The sequence below is a fragment of the Ambystoma mexicanum genome, chromosome 2p (assembly GCF_040938575.1).
Source record: "Ambystoma mexicanum isolate Mex_15411 chromosome 2p, UKY_AmexF1_1, whole genome shotgun sequence".
NCBI lineage: Eukaryota > Metazoa > Chordata > Amphibia > Caudata > Ambystomatidae > Ambystoma > Ambystoma mexicanum.
The window spans coordinates 1,015,465,854-1,015,483,521 of NC_090923.1; the positions used below are offsets into that span (position 1 = coordinate 1,015,465,854).

A 17,668-nucleotide genomic window follows, 5' to 3' on the forward strand; every position below is an offset into this window, starting at 1 on the left:
TAAGGGAAACAAGTCTCCCACTACTGACAGTCTTAAGGGCATGTCAGTTTCCCCATAACAAAATGAGCAAAAGACCAGCGGAGTACAGCAAAAGGTTGGGCTCCACTGGCAAAAGTCAAGCTAGGATGGTCAGACAACAGCAAAGAGTTGGGGGGTTTACAACTGGAGGGAAAATTACCCATAAATGGAAATCTTTCCTAACAGTACGGACCAAACTTTGGCAGTCTAGTACACTTCGCCCTGCAGTTTCAGGACGCTCTGGCTCTCAGCGGCTGCGGTACAGGACAATCGTCCGTGACACGATGTTTGCATTTTCTCAGCCGTTGAAGGAAGAAGAAAGATAGTTCTGGTGCAGCACGTCTCAGGACATGGTAGGCAAGAACTGCAGGTACTTTCAGCGATGGTCACAACAGCGCGGCGATGTAGGGACCACAAATGCTCACGGCATGGTACACTCTCATAAATCGTGACTTAGAGGAGCTAGGACAGCGGGGGGAAGAGGGTCCAGGACCACAAGCTAGCGATTCCCCAAACCTCAAGTCTCAACTCTGGTGGACAGCAGCGTTCCTAATAAATATACCCTGTGTTCGAGCTGGTCAGTTCACTGGATAGCTCTGTCAAGGGTAAGTAGGAGAAGCCCAGAGTAGTTGTTCCCACTACCACAAAAGGGCGAATCTTCCAAGCACGTCACCAGCTGTTCCTTGAGTCTACTTTCTTGTTAAGGGTACTTGGTTCTTTACAAGTTTCAGTGTGAACCTTAGTAGATCGACCTGGAACATATGCAGAGCCCCTTCTCTTAACCAAGATTTGGTTGACGCTCAAATCTCAGATAGCCAAGGGAAGATCTGCTCTCTTGCATGCAGGCATGGGCCAATCGTGGCCCACAGTGGTTCCAGTCATTCAGGCCCACCAGACATACTGGCACCAGTAGTGTAGATTGGGACCAGACAGTCCCAATCCTCTTCCTGGGCACTAGCACACGTGACATGTAGGACGTGACATGTAGGAGCCCACTGTGGTGGCCAAGATGAGGCTCTGCATGTCACGTGTGCTAGTGCCCAGGAAGAAAATCCTTACGTGCAAGATAGCTTGCTGCACTTAATCTTAGTTATTCAATTTTATCTCTACAATGAAGCCAGCATCTAGCACCTAGAAGCCCACAACAGCAAGACCGCTGAGAAAACATAACGAATGCAAGCGACAAATGAAAGTCTCTGCCATGCTGCCATCACATACAAATACTGAACACAAAACATCAAGGCATGTAAGGAGCGAGAGAAAAAACATATAAGACATTGCAAAACAACTTTAGTCACAATAACATGCATTGCCGAGAAAACACAGTGCCATATGCAGAAGGTTGATATTTACCACTCCATCTGAGGAAAATCAAAACAGGTTCACGGTTGTGCTCTCCGACAGAGATTTTCCAGAGGCCACCTCCCAATCACACCATTGAGTTTGGCATCTTTGTAGATAACAGGTGTGCCAATGCTTCTTAACAGCACCCTCGGTAAGATGAGAACCTAATGTAGTCAGCCAGAGGTGGTGGTCGATGGCAGCCCCCCAGAAAGAAATATCCTGTGCAGTCCTCACCTGAGTCACAGCCCCATTACTGTGGTGGCCGAGACAAGGCCCCCTCGGCCAGCCTCAGTTTGCAACAAATAAGGAGGTCAGACAGACGGGTGGTAAGTCAAGCTTCATGTATTTCTATCGCAAATACACAGCAAACAGAGTTATCAGCAGGGAAAAACAGCATGCAGCAGGCAAGTGATCGGGCAGCCGGCACTAAGAACTCTCTCTAGCACCCCCACCCTCGAGTACTGGTTTATGTAGCATATCATAGACAATTACTAATATGTTTCTGTATTTTTTTATTTGCATATGGTCACAAAGAACTTTTACAAAAAAAAACAGAAAAAGAATTAAACAATGCAAATATATATATTCCCTTACAATTTTGCAAATTTACACTTTTTAAGAGAAAAAAGAAACAAAGAAACAGAAATGAAGCAAAGAAAAAAGAAGAAAATTTAGAATAGCAACAAATTGTAAAAAAAAAAAACCTATATACAATAACACTCTCAATAAAACTCGACATAGCACACAAAAGTTTAAAATAAATTGGGAGCACAAAAGAAGAGACAGACGACAAAAATCAAGGGGTCGACTTGACACACAAAATGGGGAATGGATCAATTGGCAGACAGTTCCATGACTCAACATCCCATAAGTAACTACCCAATAATTGATTGAAATTTGGGCACAATGAGGGCACTCAGATGTAATAATATGCCTTTCCTTCCAGTGGTTATCCCCAATCTCATAGGATGGAGACCCCTAGAATCAGATTATAATCTTACATTTTACTAAGACCTGTATCACTGCTGTTGTCAATCTTACTTCATATACGGAGATCAATCTCTCCCAGAACGCTTCAGTTACAAGCCCCTACTTGCTAGTCACAAATCTCAAGAAGGGGGCAAGTCTTCAGAGCCAGGCGCCTTCAGAATCTATTAGCAAATGTTTTAGAGATTGCCTTCTCGGATCTTTACAGGAATCACATAACACAACAGATGCATCTCCTTGCCCCATTTTAGCCAATATCTCTCCAATTGCTACCACATTTAGTCTGGTTCTTAAGAATTCCTTTCTAATTTTCCAATCTGGAAACTTTACTGGGTACCCTGTGAGACTACCCTATTTCTTTTCTATTTTCTGTGAGAAGTTTGTGGTGGCCAAGGATCGCACATTTCCAATTGTTAGGATCCAGTCTGTCTCTTTCAGTGATTTCTTGACTTTAAGGGGATTACATATCAGTGTATCTAAGCTTTAATAAGCAAGTCACTGACTAATAATTCCAGATTAGACAACATCCTTGATTTTGAATGATGTGACTGTGCCTTTATATCCGGATATAGTGTGTGTTCTTGCGCAGTTATCATTAAACGAAGAAAAAAAAACCAAGCACCATTCTGCCAACTCTCAAAGATCTAAGGCCTAGCTCAAATCTTATACACGACATGGACAAGCTGTCATGAACCCTCTTGGTTGGCGATGGATGCCGTTGTTACGGCTTCGCCGCCATTAACACTGCCACCACGTTTTTTTCACGTTTCTCTGTTTACGGTCTAGTGTTTTTTCCTCTGTTCTTCGTCTCGCCTATTTACTTCCTGCTTCCCATGATTCCTTGCGTTGCAACCGTCTCCTTTCGTTTTCACGGTGAGACGCTTCCAGTGCTTTTCTCTCGCTCGCTCTTGTTCCCCCTTCTGGGGATTTCTCTCCCTTCTTTTCTCCTTCCATCCCGTCTCCCTGGCGGCCCCTCTCCTCCGCCAGTTTCCCTCTGCTGCTGCGTTCTTACGCTTACCGGCTACTTGCCAGTGTTCTTTCCCTTCCTTGTCATTTCCTCTCCGGAAGGATCTTCGATTTGTTTACCTAAAGGATCCCGAGGCAATTGAATTTCACTACCACTACAGCGACTACTACATCTCTCATCGCATTCCACGACTACAACTCAGGGGTTTTTTCCGCCTTTGGGCTTTTTCCCCTTACCCGCCTGCATACGGGAACGGAGCCAAGGTGGTAACCAATACAGAGTTCCACCACGGCTTCATTCCGTGTCAGAGCATTCACAACGAAGAGTAAAAAGGATTACCTTGCCCACAGACACGGCGTCGGAGCCGCAGACCCTGAAGACTCAGGTGAGGAGAGTGGTGCCTCGGGTGGGAAAGTGAAGCATTTGGACAATACCCTTACGGTGACTTCAAGTCATTCTCCAGATTGTGACAGTTTGCAACGCCCGAAGATACCAATGGCTACTCCAGAACAGTTGCAGGATCAAATCCAAGAACTATGGAAAGCTGTACAGTCCCTTTCTCAAGAGCTTCAGACTGTTAAGGCAGAAAATGTGGTTCTAAAACAATTGGTTTTGGGCAAAGAACCTTCCCCTCCCCCAGAATTGCCACCTATGGCCCTATCTTCGGGGAAGTTCGACGGTTCTCCCAAAAAACTTAAAGAGTTTCTGGAAGCTGCCACTATTTACTTCACTTTCCGCCCTCATATGTTTTCTTCTGATCAGGCTAAGGTTGGCTTCCTCATTTCGAATATGGTGGGCAATGCCCTTGCGTGGGCTACACCTCTTGTGACAGGAGAAGACCCGGTTCTACAGAATTACGGGAATTTTAAGATTCTTCTCAGAGAATCCTTTGAAAGACATGAACTCACCTACACTGCTTGTGAGGATCTCCTGGATGTTAAACAGGGAGCCTCAGATCTCCTCACCTACATTACTAGATTTAAGACTCTGGCGGCAGGGGCTGGTTGGCCTGAACAAGCACAATTTGCCATTTTTCGTAGAGGTCTCAAAGAGGAGATAAAGGACGAACTAGCCCGGTCTCCCCGACCTGCCTCTTTTTCGGATCTTTTATCCTCGGTCCTACAGATTGAACATCGTCTCCATGAGAGACGTAATGAAAGAAGACGTTACAGAGAAAATCCCTCTACCACAGGGACATCATCCAACACTCTTCCTCCATCTTCTAAGCAGAGTGAAGAACCTATGCAGATTGGAACCACCCGAGCACCACTCACCATGGAAGAAAGAAGAAGACGAAGAGAAAGAGGGCTTTGCGCCTACTGTGGGTCTGACAAACATCTGCTCAAGGACTGTTCCGAACTACCTCCACGGCGTTCGGGAAACGAATCACCCCGGTTTTAAAAGGGACAGAAAACCGGTGGTTATCTAAATCTTCCAGTCCCTACGTTTCTTTGGCTGTATCCACAAAGAAGACACCTGAAGATTCCAGACTCATGGTTATCAATATCAGCGTGATGATCCAAGAACAGCTCGTAGAGACTTTGGCACTCTTAGACTGCGGAGCAGCCGGTAACTTCGTTGATACCTTATGGGTTGACAAGGTGGGCCTCAAAAGGCTAGCTAGACTTGAAGACCAGAAGGTGGAGGGTGTAGATGGTACTCCCTTGTCTTCAGGACCCATAACGCAGACGACTGAGGAGCTAGAAGTCCGAATTTCCCAGCATGTGGAGAGTCTTAAATTTGACATCATTAGAGCTGCCCATTTTCCAGTTATTTTGGGAATCACTTGGCTCAGGAGACATAACCCACAAATAGATTGGGTATTAATTTGCTACGTTTCGAGTCTGAGTTTTGCAAGAAGCATTGTATTCCTCAACAATCTTATCTACAACTACAGGTCACCCCTGCTTCTTGTCAGGAATCCTCAACTGTCCATAATATGGCACATCTTGGTGAGGCTTTCAGAGAGGTTTTCACAGAAGTCAAGCCAGCACCTTTACCACCCCATCGTCCTGAGGACTGCTCTATTGATCTTGAGCCCAACGCACTGGTTCCGTTCGGTCGTATGTTTTCCTTGTCCAGATCCGAGAAGGAGGTCTTACGAACTTACCTGGATGTGAATCTGCACAATGGCCTCATTCGACCTTCAAAATCTCCTGCCGGAGCTCCCTTTTTCTTCATCTCCAAGAGGGATTCCAAAGAATTACGACCTTGTATTGATTATAGAGGTCTCAACAAGGTCACTGTCAGAGATCGCTATCCTATGCCACTCATCACAGACATTCTTGAGGCGGTTCAAGGTGCTCACATTTTCACTAAGCTGGATCTTCGCAATGCATACCATTTATTGCGCATTGCTAAGGGTGATGAATGGAAGACAGCTTTTCGAACACCCTTCGGATTGTTTGAATATAGAGTCATGCCCTTTGGGCTAGTTAATGCTCCCGCAGTTTTCCAAAGATTTATGGACCGCATGTTTTCGGATCTCTTATTTGTTTCAGTGATCATCTATCTAGACGATATTCTTGTATTTTCCAGCAACAAGGAAGAACACGAAGAGCATGTCCGGACAGTGCTTACTCGACTTAAGGAGAACAGTTTACTAGCCAAACCTGAAAAATGCCAGTTCGGGGTCTCGAGCATTCCCTATTTGGGGTTTATTTTGTCTGACCGGGGTATCTCCATGGACCCTCGCAAGGTGTCTGCCATTTTAGAGTGGTCTTCTCCCACCTCTGTCAAAGAGGTTCAGAGATTCTTGGGTTTAACAAACTTTTACAGAAGATTTATACCCCGGTTCTCCGAGATGGTGCTACCTATAACCACACTTCTCAAGAAATCATCTGGAACCTTTGCGTGGTCATCGACGGCAGAGTCTAGTTTCAGACATCTCAAAACCTTGTTTTGCTCAGCACCCATATTGCTCCAGGCCGATCAAACTAAACAGTTTATCGTGGAAACTGATGCCTCTTCCGCGGCCATCGGTGCTGCCCTGCTCCAGGAGTTCGAAGGTATAGAACATCCAGTCGCCTACCTCTCTCGCACTCTGACCATCAGTCAACTTCACTATACCGTCCTTGAAAAGGAGTTACTAGCTATGAAATTGGCCTGTGAGGAATGGCGACATCTGTTATTGGGTGCCAGTATTCCCTTCATCATTCGCACGGATCATAAGAATCTAAAGGTCCTGCAGTCCCTCGAATGTGCTAACTCTCGCCAGGCGCGATGGGCTTATTTTTTTTCCCAATACGATTTCACCATTACCTATTTACCAGGCTCTCAGAATGTCCTAGCCGACGCCTTGTCTCGCAAGGAGTTGGTTGTTGGTTCGGGCCACCTCTCTACCGAACTTATGTTTCCCTCTACTCGCATAGTGGCACCTCTTCAAACTTTTCTACAGGAACTCAAAGAAGCTTCAGACTCTGAACCCTGCTGTAGAGACAAATGCTTGGCGTCTCAGTTTCATACCAAAGATGGTCTCTGGTTCTACAAGAACCGACTTTACATACCTTCAGGATATCTCCGCAAGAGGATTCTCTACTGGTGCCATGACAGCCGAGTTGCAGGACATAGAGGCCAGGCAAACACCATTGAACTCATAAAACGCTCGTTTTTCTGGCCCAATCTTCGACGAGAAGTCCAGTCATACATAAAAGCATGCCCAGTCTGCGCTATGGCAAAGAATCCAACAGGCAAACCGTTAGGTCTCCTCACTCAGCCTGACATACCACAAAGGCCATGGGGGAACTTGTCTACTGACTTCATTGTGGATTTACCCTTATCAGAGTCCTGTTCTTGCATCATGGTAACTATAGATTCATTCACCAAGATGGCCCATTTCTCTCCACTGGAGGGCTTACCTACGGCCAATCGCATGGCCGAAGTTTTTGCCAGAGATATATTTCGTCTTCATGGCTTGCCCGATAAGATTACTTCTGACCGGGGTAGCCAATATATTTCTAAATTCTGGAAGGCTTTGTGTTCCCGGTTAGGTATTGACCGTGCTCTTTCATCTGGCTACCATCCCCAGACTAATGGTCAGACGGAAAGACTCAATTCCACTCTGGAACAATATCTCAGATGCTACATAAATAGACTCCAAGATAATTGGGTACAACTCCTCCCCACGGCAGAATTCACCTACAACAACTCCAAACACTCTGCCACGGGTATCTCTCCTTTTTACTGCAACTACGGACTTCATCCCAAGTCCATTTGGCCCATTGCTTCTCACACCAGTAACTCTCCTGCTGCCGAAGCTGCTTTATCGGAAATTTCTGAGGCTCACCGGACGGCCAGAGACAGTCTAGCGAGGAGCCTTAGAACCTACAAAACCCTTGCTGATCAACATCGCCAAACGGCCCCCACTTGGACTAAAGGGACGAAGGTATGGCTTTCGACCAAATATTTACCAAGGTGGATCCGGTCCTCCAAGTTGTCTCCTCGGTTCCTGGGTCCGTTTCCCATCCTAGAAAGAATCAACCCGGTGGCTTACAAGATTCAACTACCCTCCTACCTTCGCCGGGTGCACCCGGTGTTTCATACCTCCCTCCTCAAAGAATCACGAACTGAACCACATTTTAGGTCTAAACCCTTGCAAGACATTTCACCCAGAGACTCCCAGGAGGTGTATGAAGTTTCTAAAATCCGTGACTCCCGCTACTACCGGGGACGTTTACAATATCTCATTTCCTGGAAGGGGTATCCCAGGTCTGAAGATTCCTGGGAACCTGTGCATTTTGTCAAAGCGCCCCGCCTAGTAGCTAAATTTCATCAGAGCCATCCTGGTAAACCGGGCGGGGTGGGCAGTAAGAGGGGGCATACTGTCATGAACCCTCTTGGTTGGCGATGGATGCCGTTGTTACGGCTTCGCCGCCATTAACACTGCCACCACGTTTTTTTCACGTTTCTCTGTTTACGGTCTAGTGTTTTTTCCTCTGTTCTTCGTCTCGCCTATTTACTTCCTGCTTCCCATGATTCCTTGCGTTGCAACCGTCTCCTTTCGTTTTCACGGTGAGACGCTTCCAGTGCTTTTCTCTCGCTCGCTCTTGTTCCCCCTTCTGGGGATTTCTCTCCCTTCTTTTCTCCTTCCATCCCGTCTCCCTGGCGGCCCCTCTCCTCCGCCAGTTTCCCTCTGCTGCTGCGTTCTTACGCTTACCGGCTACTTGCCAGTGTTCTTTCCCTTCCTTGTCATTTCCTCTCCGGAAGGATCTTCGATTTGTTTACCTAAAGGATCCCGAGGCAATTGAATTTCACTACCACTACAGCGACTACTACATCTCTCATCGCATTCCACGACTACAACTCAGGGGTTTTTTCCGCCTTTGGGCTTTTTCCCCTTACCCGCCTGCATACGGGAACGGAGCCAAGGTGGTAACCAATACAGAGTTCCACCACGGCTTCATTCCGTGTCAGAGCATTCACAACGAAGAGTAAAAAGGATTACCTTGCCCACAGACACGGCGTCGGAGCCGCAGACCCTGAAGACTCAGGTGAGGAGAGTGGTGCCTCGGGTGGGAAAGTGAAGCATTTGGACAATACCCTTACGGTGACTTCAAGTCATTCTCCAGATTGTGACACAAGCTCATTGGGAGTCCAAGGACTCTTTTCCAAATTGAGCCTTCCAGTCTTTGCCAGTTCGTATTCCATAGCAGGGGTTTAGCCTCCCGTCCATACAAAATAACTGGCACTATTTTTGCCATATAAAATTTAATCAAGGGAATAAGAGAGAATTTACAGTATCGGAATGAGACCTTCTTCATTTGAGGGATCAGCTGTAAAATGTTCCACTGCACATCCAACTCATCCTTACCCACTGATGATGATGCATAAATCAGGTAACCTAGAAGACAACCTCTTCAACTCTCGGAATCACCTGTTCATTTAGGACCCATTGGGAGTAGTTTACTGTCTTCTGTTGTTGCCTAAAGACCACTACCTTTGATTTTGAGGGATTGATGGAAAGACCATTTTCCTTCACGTATACACCTAACCTATTTAGGAGGCGTTGAAATCCCATCGCTGTATTATCCAGCAGAACAGTGTCATCGGCATAGGCCAGCCAACAGATCTTAACCCCTTTTATTACCGGACTGGCCAATGCAGATGATCCCATATCCGCTAGATATAAATTAAAGAAAAGGGGGGCTCCCTGGCAACTGTGTCTAACATCCATTTCAACTCTAATAGGGTCTGATAGATTTCCCTCCTCATCCAACCTCACTGTCAGAGTGGTGTTTTTGTGGAGCTCCACTAACATTGCTAATATACCATCGGACCAAGAATAACAATCAAACTGCGCCACGCACAAAAGATTTCTGCCACAAAGTACAGGTGTACAGTTATTTAATCCATGCCATGAACAGCCTGACACGCATTTCGAGCGTAGCTCTTCCTCTTATATCTGCGGGCTGCCGGTCGGCGAATGCTCTTTCGCTGACCGGCAGCCCTCAGATATAATTTACAATGATAACTACAAGCTAATCTACAATGATAACTACAAGCTAATCAAGTTACACTTTTCTGATTTCGGTTTTTGATTCACTCACTTATCTATTTGTGTTTCAATTTGGAGCAGAAAACGTGCCTCAGAGGAAGAGCTACGCTCGAAACACGTGTCAGGCTGTTCATGGCATGGATTAAATAACTGTACACCTGTACTTTGTGGCAGAAATCGTGCGCGTGGCGCAGTTCGATTGTTATACTTGGTCTAATTTGCTTACACTGTGGATGCTGGGCAAGGCATTCACACACTAACAATTGACCGCAGCCGCACAGCCGTCTTAGAATTACGTTGCAAGCGCTGGGATCTCTTGGCCTTTTTGCCCAATTTCCCTTGTCTTAATATAATACCATCGGGTACGCCCCACTTCCTAAGCTTGTTCCACAATCGTTCTCTGATAACCTGGTCAAAAGCCTTTGAAATGTCGACCCAGGCACCGTAGAGCTGAATATTACCCTTTCCTCTAGTATTCCCACTCATAATATTGAGTGCTACCCCATTCACTGCAGTGTAGTGTCCTTTTCTGAAGCCCGTTTGAACCTTTGAAAGTATATGTGCGCTTTCTACCCACCTTTCTAATTCATTGACCAACATTCTCATGAAGATCTTATTTTCAATGTCAAGGAGGGCGATCGGGCAATAATTTGCTGGATTTAAACGATCGCCCCCCTTGAACAGCGGGATAATAGTGGAAGTGTTCCAACAGCTGGAGAACGTTTTCTGATTCAAGATCTCCTTAAAGGGCCAAAACAGCAACATAGCCCAAAGTGCTACATTATTTTTTAAGACCTGATATGTTAGGCTATTCAAATCAGCTATGTCTTCTTCCACAAATGACAAGGACCATTCAACATCATGGTTTACAAAAAGCATGGGGGGCATTTGATTTGCAAAGTGGTTTGTTAAATAATCTTCCCACATTGCTTGTGGAACCAAATTACATTGGTTACTAGTTGATGTTTTATACAACTCCTGCATAATTGACCAGAAATTCCTAGTATTATTTTTGCTCATAATATTTAACATTGATTCTACATCTTTTTGTAATCACCACATCTTCCTCCCCACTGACCATTGTTTGTATTCCAAAATTACACCCCTCAACTCCCTCTTATACTTTTCTGCACTTGGAAAGGCCCTCGTCAATGTTCTCAGCTTCTGTCTCAATTCTTCCTTTCCCATGTTTCGTCATCAAATACATGGCAATGGAGTCTCCCCCTTCCCCACTCCCTCCAGTGCTCGGCGGCCGAATAGACCAGACAAACTTTATATATTTCTCTGGTTTATAATTCTATGTCAAGACCGAAGGCTCGGATTATGCTTTCTTTTGACATCTCGAGCAGCATGCAAGATGTTTAACAGTAACAACATAAAAGAATAACACAACCAAAAAACATTTCCCACAAAATCTTACACGGGTATAGTTCATTCTCTTTATGTCCATGAACTTCCAGGTCACGTGACTCCATCCACCAATACCATCCGACATAGCCCCTTATCCTTTACTGTCCTCATGTGTCCTTACTCTTTCTTTGCTGCTTGAGCAGCCAGATAAGTGCCTTTTCATTTTACATGTACGCAGAGTAGGAATAGTGTGATGGCCATTAATGATATATATGGTAGCGTTATACTGTGGATAGTACCTGATGGAGCGCATGCGCACGCGCAGAATTAGGCAGTGTTTGGCGGAGCATATCCGCATTTACAAGTATTGAGGGGTTGTGACCATGACGGTGCTTCGTTGCTCCGGCGGCGCAACTCTGTTAGATAGGCAGAGGGGGCACTGTGTTCCGCGACGACACAGAGGCGCGACGGGGCCTGAGAGGTTCCGGCACCTTGTGGTCGCGGTTAAGAGCAGCTGAGGAGTGAGACGCGGAGCAGTGATTCTTTAGTCAGGCAGTTATAAAGGCATACGCGGCATCACCGTTACAACAGTTTCTGAGAAGCTGACATTGATAAGCAATGGAACGTTGCTCAACAGTGCCATCTGGTGGTCAATCGGAATCGGGACCACAGAACAGACTGTTTGGCAGAATCTGCTATTGAGCAGGTATGGAAGCAGCAGCCTGAAATCTTAAGTGCTAAGCACCTCACAACGGGCGCAGACCCAGGAAAACCCGATAGTGAATAACCCCGACCCACTAGCTGCATTATAGATGGGAGCAGGCCCAGGACTCCTGCAGATAACCCACCAATTGTAGAATGCATAGCTCCAGTGAAGCTGAGGAACTCCACACCAGCAGACAGTGGTCTGTGGCCAATAAGGCTAGAGCAGTACAATGCGTGCTGGGGACAGGAGTGGGGGCGGGAGCTTGGTGAAGGGTCTCATTTCTTTCTCTCAAGGGATGGAAGCCCTGAGTGGTGTGGCCCCAGAGAGGTTGCACGAGGGGCATGGGGTAAGAAAGAAGGCCCGAAAGGTCTGCAGTAACCTGACCCCCCGGGCTCGCCAGACAGGATCAAGGGTGGCAAAAAGAGAGTGAGGTCTTGGGAGCAGAGGGGCACCGTATATACGGAAGACAAGTCCTACTCAGAGGACACAGAAATGGGACGACTTGTCCGCAGATAGCTCGCAAGGTGCAGGCACATCCTCTTCAAGCCCCCCTGTAAGGCGTAAGGCTGTGAAGAAAAGGAAAATAAGGGATGATGAGGAGATGGGGGAAGTGTTTGACCCCGACTCGCTTATTCACCCCAGGTCAGCAGAATGGGAGCCGCCTGCCAAGATTGGCAATTACATAAAGAAGAGGATAAGGGGTTCCCTATCCAAGGAAGCCAGAAGCAAGCTAAGGGCGGAATGCTCCAGGCCCTGGGTCCCAGATAACATGGCCGAGACACCAGAAATTGACGAGAAAATTATGTAATTTATGGGACGTCATGGCACGTTATGGCAGGGACATCAGGAAAGGAATTGATAGGTCCTGGAGGTCCCGCCAGGACAAGCTCCTGGATGTCCTGGGGCCAGTGACCAAGATCTGGCAGATGGCAGAGGGAATATTGGCGGGCTGGGCTCAGAGGGCTATACGCAGTTACGACAGAGAGAAGGAGGTCCATTCTGACAAAGATCGACCCAAAGATGGTGAAGTTGGCCACGGCAGAGTCAACCGCCAACAGTAAAGGGAAGCTGTTTGGAGATAGCTTTACTGATGCAAAATTCGCCAGCATCTACGCAGCTATAAACATGGCGCAGGCATCGCTCAAGAGAGTATTCGGCAGCAAGGTTTTCGGCAGTGCTGGCAGAGGCCGCTCTGCCATTCACTTCTCATCCTTCAAGCCCTACGCCAGCAACAGAGGCAAGTGGAAAAATCAGCAGGAACGCTGACCCAACCTCTTCTTTCAATCTAGAGGAAGGGGTAGAGGCGTGCGAGGAAACAGAGGCCAACAGGCTGACACAGGTGAGCAAGAATACAGAAACACTCACACACGAGAGAGCATATGGGACCCCAATAGTAGGGGGGAGAACAGCTCAGTATTCAGAGAAATTGTAAAAGTTGTCAGGAGATACATGGGTCTGAGAAACGGGCCGAGGGTTCAAGCTAGAGTTCTGGCGGGAGCCATTCCAGAGCGTGGAACCGCAACCCATAAGGTTATCACGAGAGGAGGAAGATCTGTTAGACAGAGAGATTGCAGAGTTAGAGAGGAAAAGAGCGATCGAAAAGGTGCTAGATCCCAGGCAGGGTTTCGTGAGCACCATGTTCCTTGTCAAGGGCAAGAAGAAACACAGACCTGTAATCAATCTGAGGAACCTGAACGGGTTTCTGGTATACAGGCATTTCAAGATGGAGGGCATCCATCTACTCAGTGATGTTTTACAGAGAGAAGACTTGTTAGTCAGAATAGACCTCAAGGATGCGTATCTGACGATTGCAGTGGCACTAGAGGACCGGAAATTCTTGCAGTTCTGGTGGAGAGAGCAGAGGTGGCAGTTCAGTTGCCTACCATTTGGCCAAGCATCGGCCCCTTGGGCCTTCACAAAGCTGATGCGAGTAGTGGTAGCTCATCTCAGGGAGCAAGGCATCAGGCTAATAATTTACTTAGATGAATTTTGCCTGATGAGGCAGGACAAGCAGAAGTTAATAGAGCAATGGGAGCAGACAACCCGCTTATTACAGGAGTTAGGTTTCCTGATAAACTGGGAGAAGTCAGTGTTGGTTCCGGTACAGACGATCAAATTCCTGGGGTTTGACATGGACACGAAAGCAGCAACGCTTAGCCTGCCCATGGACAAGGTGAGTAAGACTATTGGGGAGACTAGCTGTGTCCATCCAAGCGATCTTTCCGGGCCTGTTGCATTACAGGGCATTACAGCACCTCAAGAGTCAACACCTGAGGAAGGGGGTTATCTTATGAACAGAAGGTGCCAATCTCCACGGAGGTGAGAACAGAGCTGCGGTGGTGGTTCGACCACAAGAAGGCTTGGAACGGGAGAGCAATATTTGGCTCTGTCCCAGACCTGTCCATAGAGTCGGATGCCAGCCGCTGGGGCTGGGGAGCTCGATGTGGAGGGATAACAATGGGTGGAAGATGGTTGGGATAGGAAGTAAGGCTCCACATCAATTGCTTGGAACTTCTGGCGGGTTCCTTTACAGTGAAGTGTTGGACCCAGGACGGGGTAAACTGTTGTGTACTGCTGAAGATGGAAAACATCTTGGCGGTACCGTACATAAACAGGTTAGGAGGGACGAGGTCCAGACTTTTGGTGGAGATGGTGAAAGATTTCTGGCATAGGTGCCTAAGGAACAAGGTCAGCGTCACAGCGGAATATCTCCCAGGACTGCAGAATGTAGTCGCGGACTGGAACTCGAGACACCTGAGGAATGCCAGCGACTGGAGATTAGACAGGTAGGTTTTGAGAGGCCTGTGCAATACAGATCTCTTTGCGTCCAGGCTGAACAGGCAGTTGAAGAGGTTTTTCAGTTGGAGACCAGATCCAGCAGTGGGGGCGATGGATGGGTTTCTGCAGACATGGGGCCCAGAGAAGGAGTATGCATTTCCTCCTTTCGCTATGATCCCGAGAACGATTGCGCATAATTTTGGTAACGCCAGACTGGAGGAGCCAGGTATATGCTGGAGATGTCTTGCGAAGACCCGTTAGTATTACCGCAGTTCAGGGAACTGATTCTGAATCCAGTGGGAGTGTCTCACCCTCTGAACCAATCAGGGGAGTTGAGGTTGATCGCACGGACGATTTCAGGAACGCCTGGCAGAAGCCATGCCTATGGGGAGAAGCTGCAAGGTTTATCGAAGTAGCATGGGCACCAGGAAAGCATATAGACTAGCGTGATCAAGGTGGTCTAACTGGTGTGTGGCACGGCAGATACATCCCAATGGGGCAGATGTCACTCAGATTGTGAATTTTTTGCCAGCGCTTGCAGCGCAGGGCAGGCTTATAGAACAGCAAATACCTGTAAATCGGCCATCTCAGCAGGGCATCCTAAGATTGATAATGTAGCTGTAGGAGAACATCCACTGGTATGCAGACTACTCAGAGGGGTGAGGATGTTGAAACCCCTGTTACCTAGATACACCCAGATGTGGGATGTGAATTTAGCATGGAGCATGTTCATGAGCTAGCCGGATATTGATAGATTAACTAGGAAAGCATTGTCGGCAAAACTCATGACTCTACTATGCCTTATATCATGTAAGAGGGTGTCGGATGTCAGGGCCCTGGACATAGACAGGAAGTCATTTAATCCAGAGAGGGTAACCTTTCGGGTTATTAGGAGAACGAAAACTGGTGAGATTTGGTGTCATATGCAGCGTTTCCAGACCAGCCTAAGTTATGTCCGGTCAGGTGTTTAGAGATATGAGGATATGACAAGTGCTCTTAGACCCGTGAAGGTTTCACAGTTGTTTATAGCTTTGAGGAAATCATTTAAGGGAGTTGCTGGGCCTACCTTAGCCAGATGGGTTTGATGGTGCATGACCCAGACAGTCATTGATACTGAGGTGTATGGAGCGCATTCCGTTAGAGGGGCTATGGCATCCAAGGCATTTAATGCAGGGGTTAGGTTGGAGGATATTCTCAAGGCGGCTGACTGGTCGAGGGAGTCCATGTTTAAAATGTTTTACTTCAGACCCATTGAAGGTATGTCTACCTTGGTGGTAGGTAAGCTTTGAACAAGCATAATCCGAGCCTCTGGCCTTGTCATAGAATACTGATTTTCCCTACTAGCGTTATAGAAAGTCAAGATTCTATTAAAGACACGGAGGCAAAGGATTATCCCACCCATGTAATCGTGTATGAAATGTATTTCAGCGAAATGTTGAATTGTATGAGGATTATTGTCACGACATTTAGTGTTATTGCTTACTGAAAATTATATTGAATTATGTTCTACGATTACCCACCCTAAATCAGTATAAGTAAGACAGTTTGTTTGGATTGAATTGCAGGTACGGAAAGGAAGAATGCAGGATCGTGAGGATCGGAAGCTGGAGGTTTTGGCGCTTACCGGTTGGGGCGCAGGGTTTAAAAATTAAGCATGTCGCAGACAAAGAAAGAGGAAGGACACAGGAGGACAGTAGAGGATAAGGGGCTGTGTCGGATGGTAGTAGTGGATGGAGTCACGTGACCTGGAAGTTCATGGACATAAAGAGAACGAACTACACCCGTGGAATATTTTGTGGGAAATGTAGTTTTTTGGTTGTGTTGTTCTCTTTTATGTTGTTACTGTTAAACATTTTGTATGCTGCTCGAGATGTCAGTAAAGAAAGCATAATCCTTTGCATCCGTGTCTTCAATAGAATCTTGACTTTCTATAACTCTAGTATGGAAAATCAGTATTTTCTTTGTTCACGGGGATAGTAGATAATTTATCATTCAATTCTTTGCCCCTTAAACTATACACTTGATGGCACGGACTCCACTCTTTTTATATATTAGGGCCTGGGGATCTCTTGTATGTTTGCTTGCCCCCCATATCCGAAAATACCAATTCTAATCTTGAGTGATCGCTGCCCCCATCTGGCTTCATGATGATGAGACACTGTCGAAAAAGCACAGATGACACAAAAACATCATCCCGTCTCGAACAGGACTTCCCTCTATGCCATGTGGGGGGAGATGGTATATTGCCCGGAATCGACCCATTGATCATCTTCAAACCCCAGGCATCCATAATCTCAACCAAATTCTACCATTATTCAACATTTTCGGTGTTCTTATAGAATCCCTCTCCTTCATTACGGTGTTTCTGTACTTTCACAATGAGGTGTTACTTGGCACGACATTTAGCAAGAACCTTCGACATGTTCCTTGTCCCTTCAGGGACATTGTGTTGTATTATGAATAAGCAGCATTTGCAGAAACCCCTTCTGACATCTCCCATGTATGGGACTAATGTTAAACTTGTAGAGAATAAGCGGAAGGGAAGGTCCTACGTGTCCTATGCCCTAGGAGGGGTTTCGGACTGTCTGGGGTGTCATATAGTGCAGGCCCAGGGAGGGGACATGGAGGGTCTGAGGCCTAACTGTATGGGAGAGCCTAATAGCATAGCATAACATAATATAGTATTGCATAGCAATCCTGCATATCATAGTATACTATGATATGCAGGATTGCTATGCATAGCATAGCAATCCTGCATAGCATAACAATCCTGCCTGGAAGGCAAAGGGCCAAAATGGCCGCAGGACAGAACAAAAGACTTAGTGACACTGCCATTTTGGGCACTGGCGACAATCTTGCAGGAAAACACAGCATGGTCCATAAAAACGAAGTAAAAATACTTCAAAAGTAAACTGCTGCCGCCAGTTCATCCTAGGCACACTTATACAAACCCCAAAAAAATCCTTAGAGGGCGGCTAAGCCATAAAACAAAAGGACCCCTATGCGCAGTACTCTAAGGCACACA

The 17,668-nt window shown here is 46.7% G+C and overlaps 1 long non-coding RNA gene across 1 annotated transcript; it reads left to right on the forward strand.

The window, feature by feature from the left end:
* The first annotated feature begins 11,376 nt into the window (after positions 1-11,376).
* Positions 11,377-16,543, forward strand: LOC138567035 (uncharacterized). Its single transcript, XR_011302088.1, has 2 exons — positions 11,377-11,865; positions 16,209-16,543. It is a non-coding gene; the product is annotated as an uncharacterized lncRNA (long non-coding RNA).
* Positions 16,544-17,668: the final 1,125 nt, after the last annotated feature.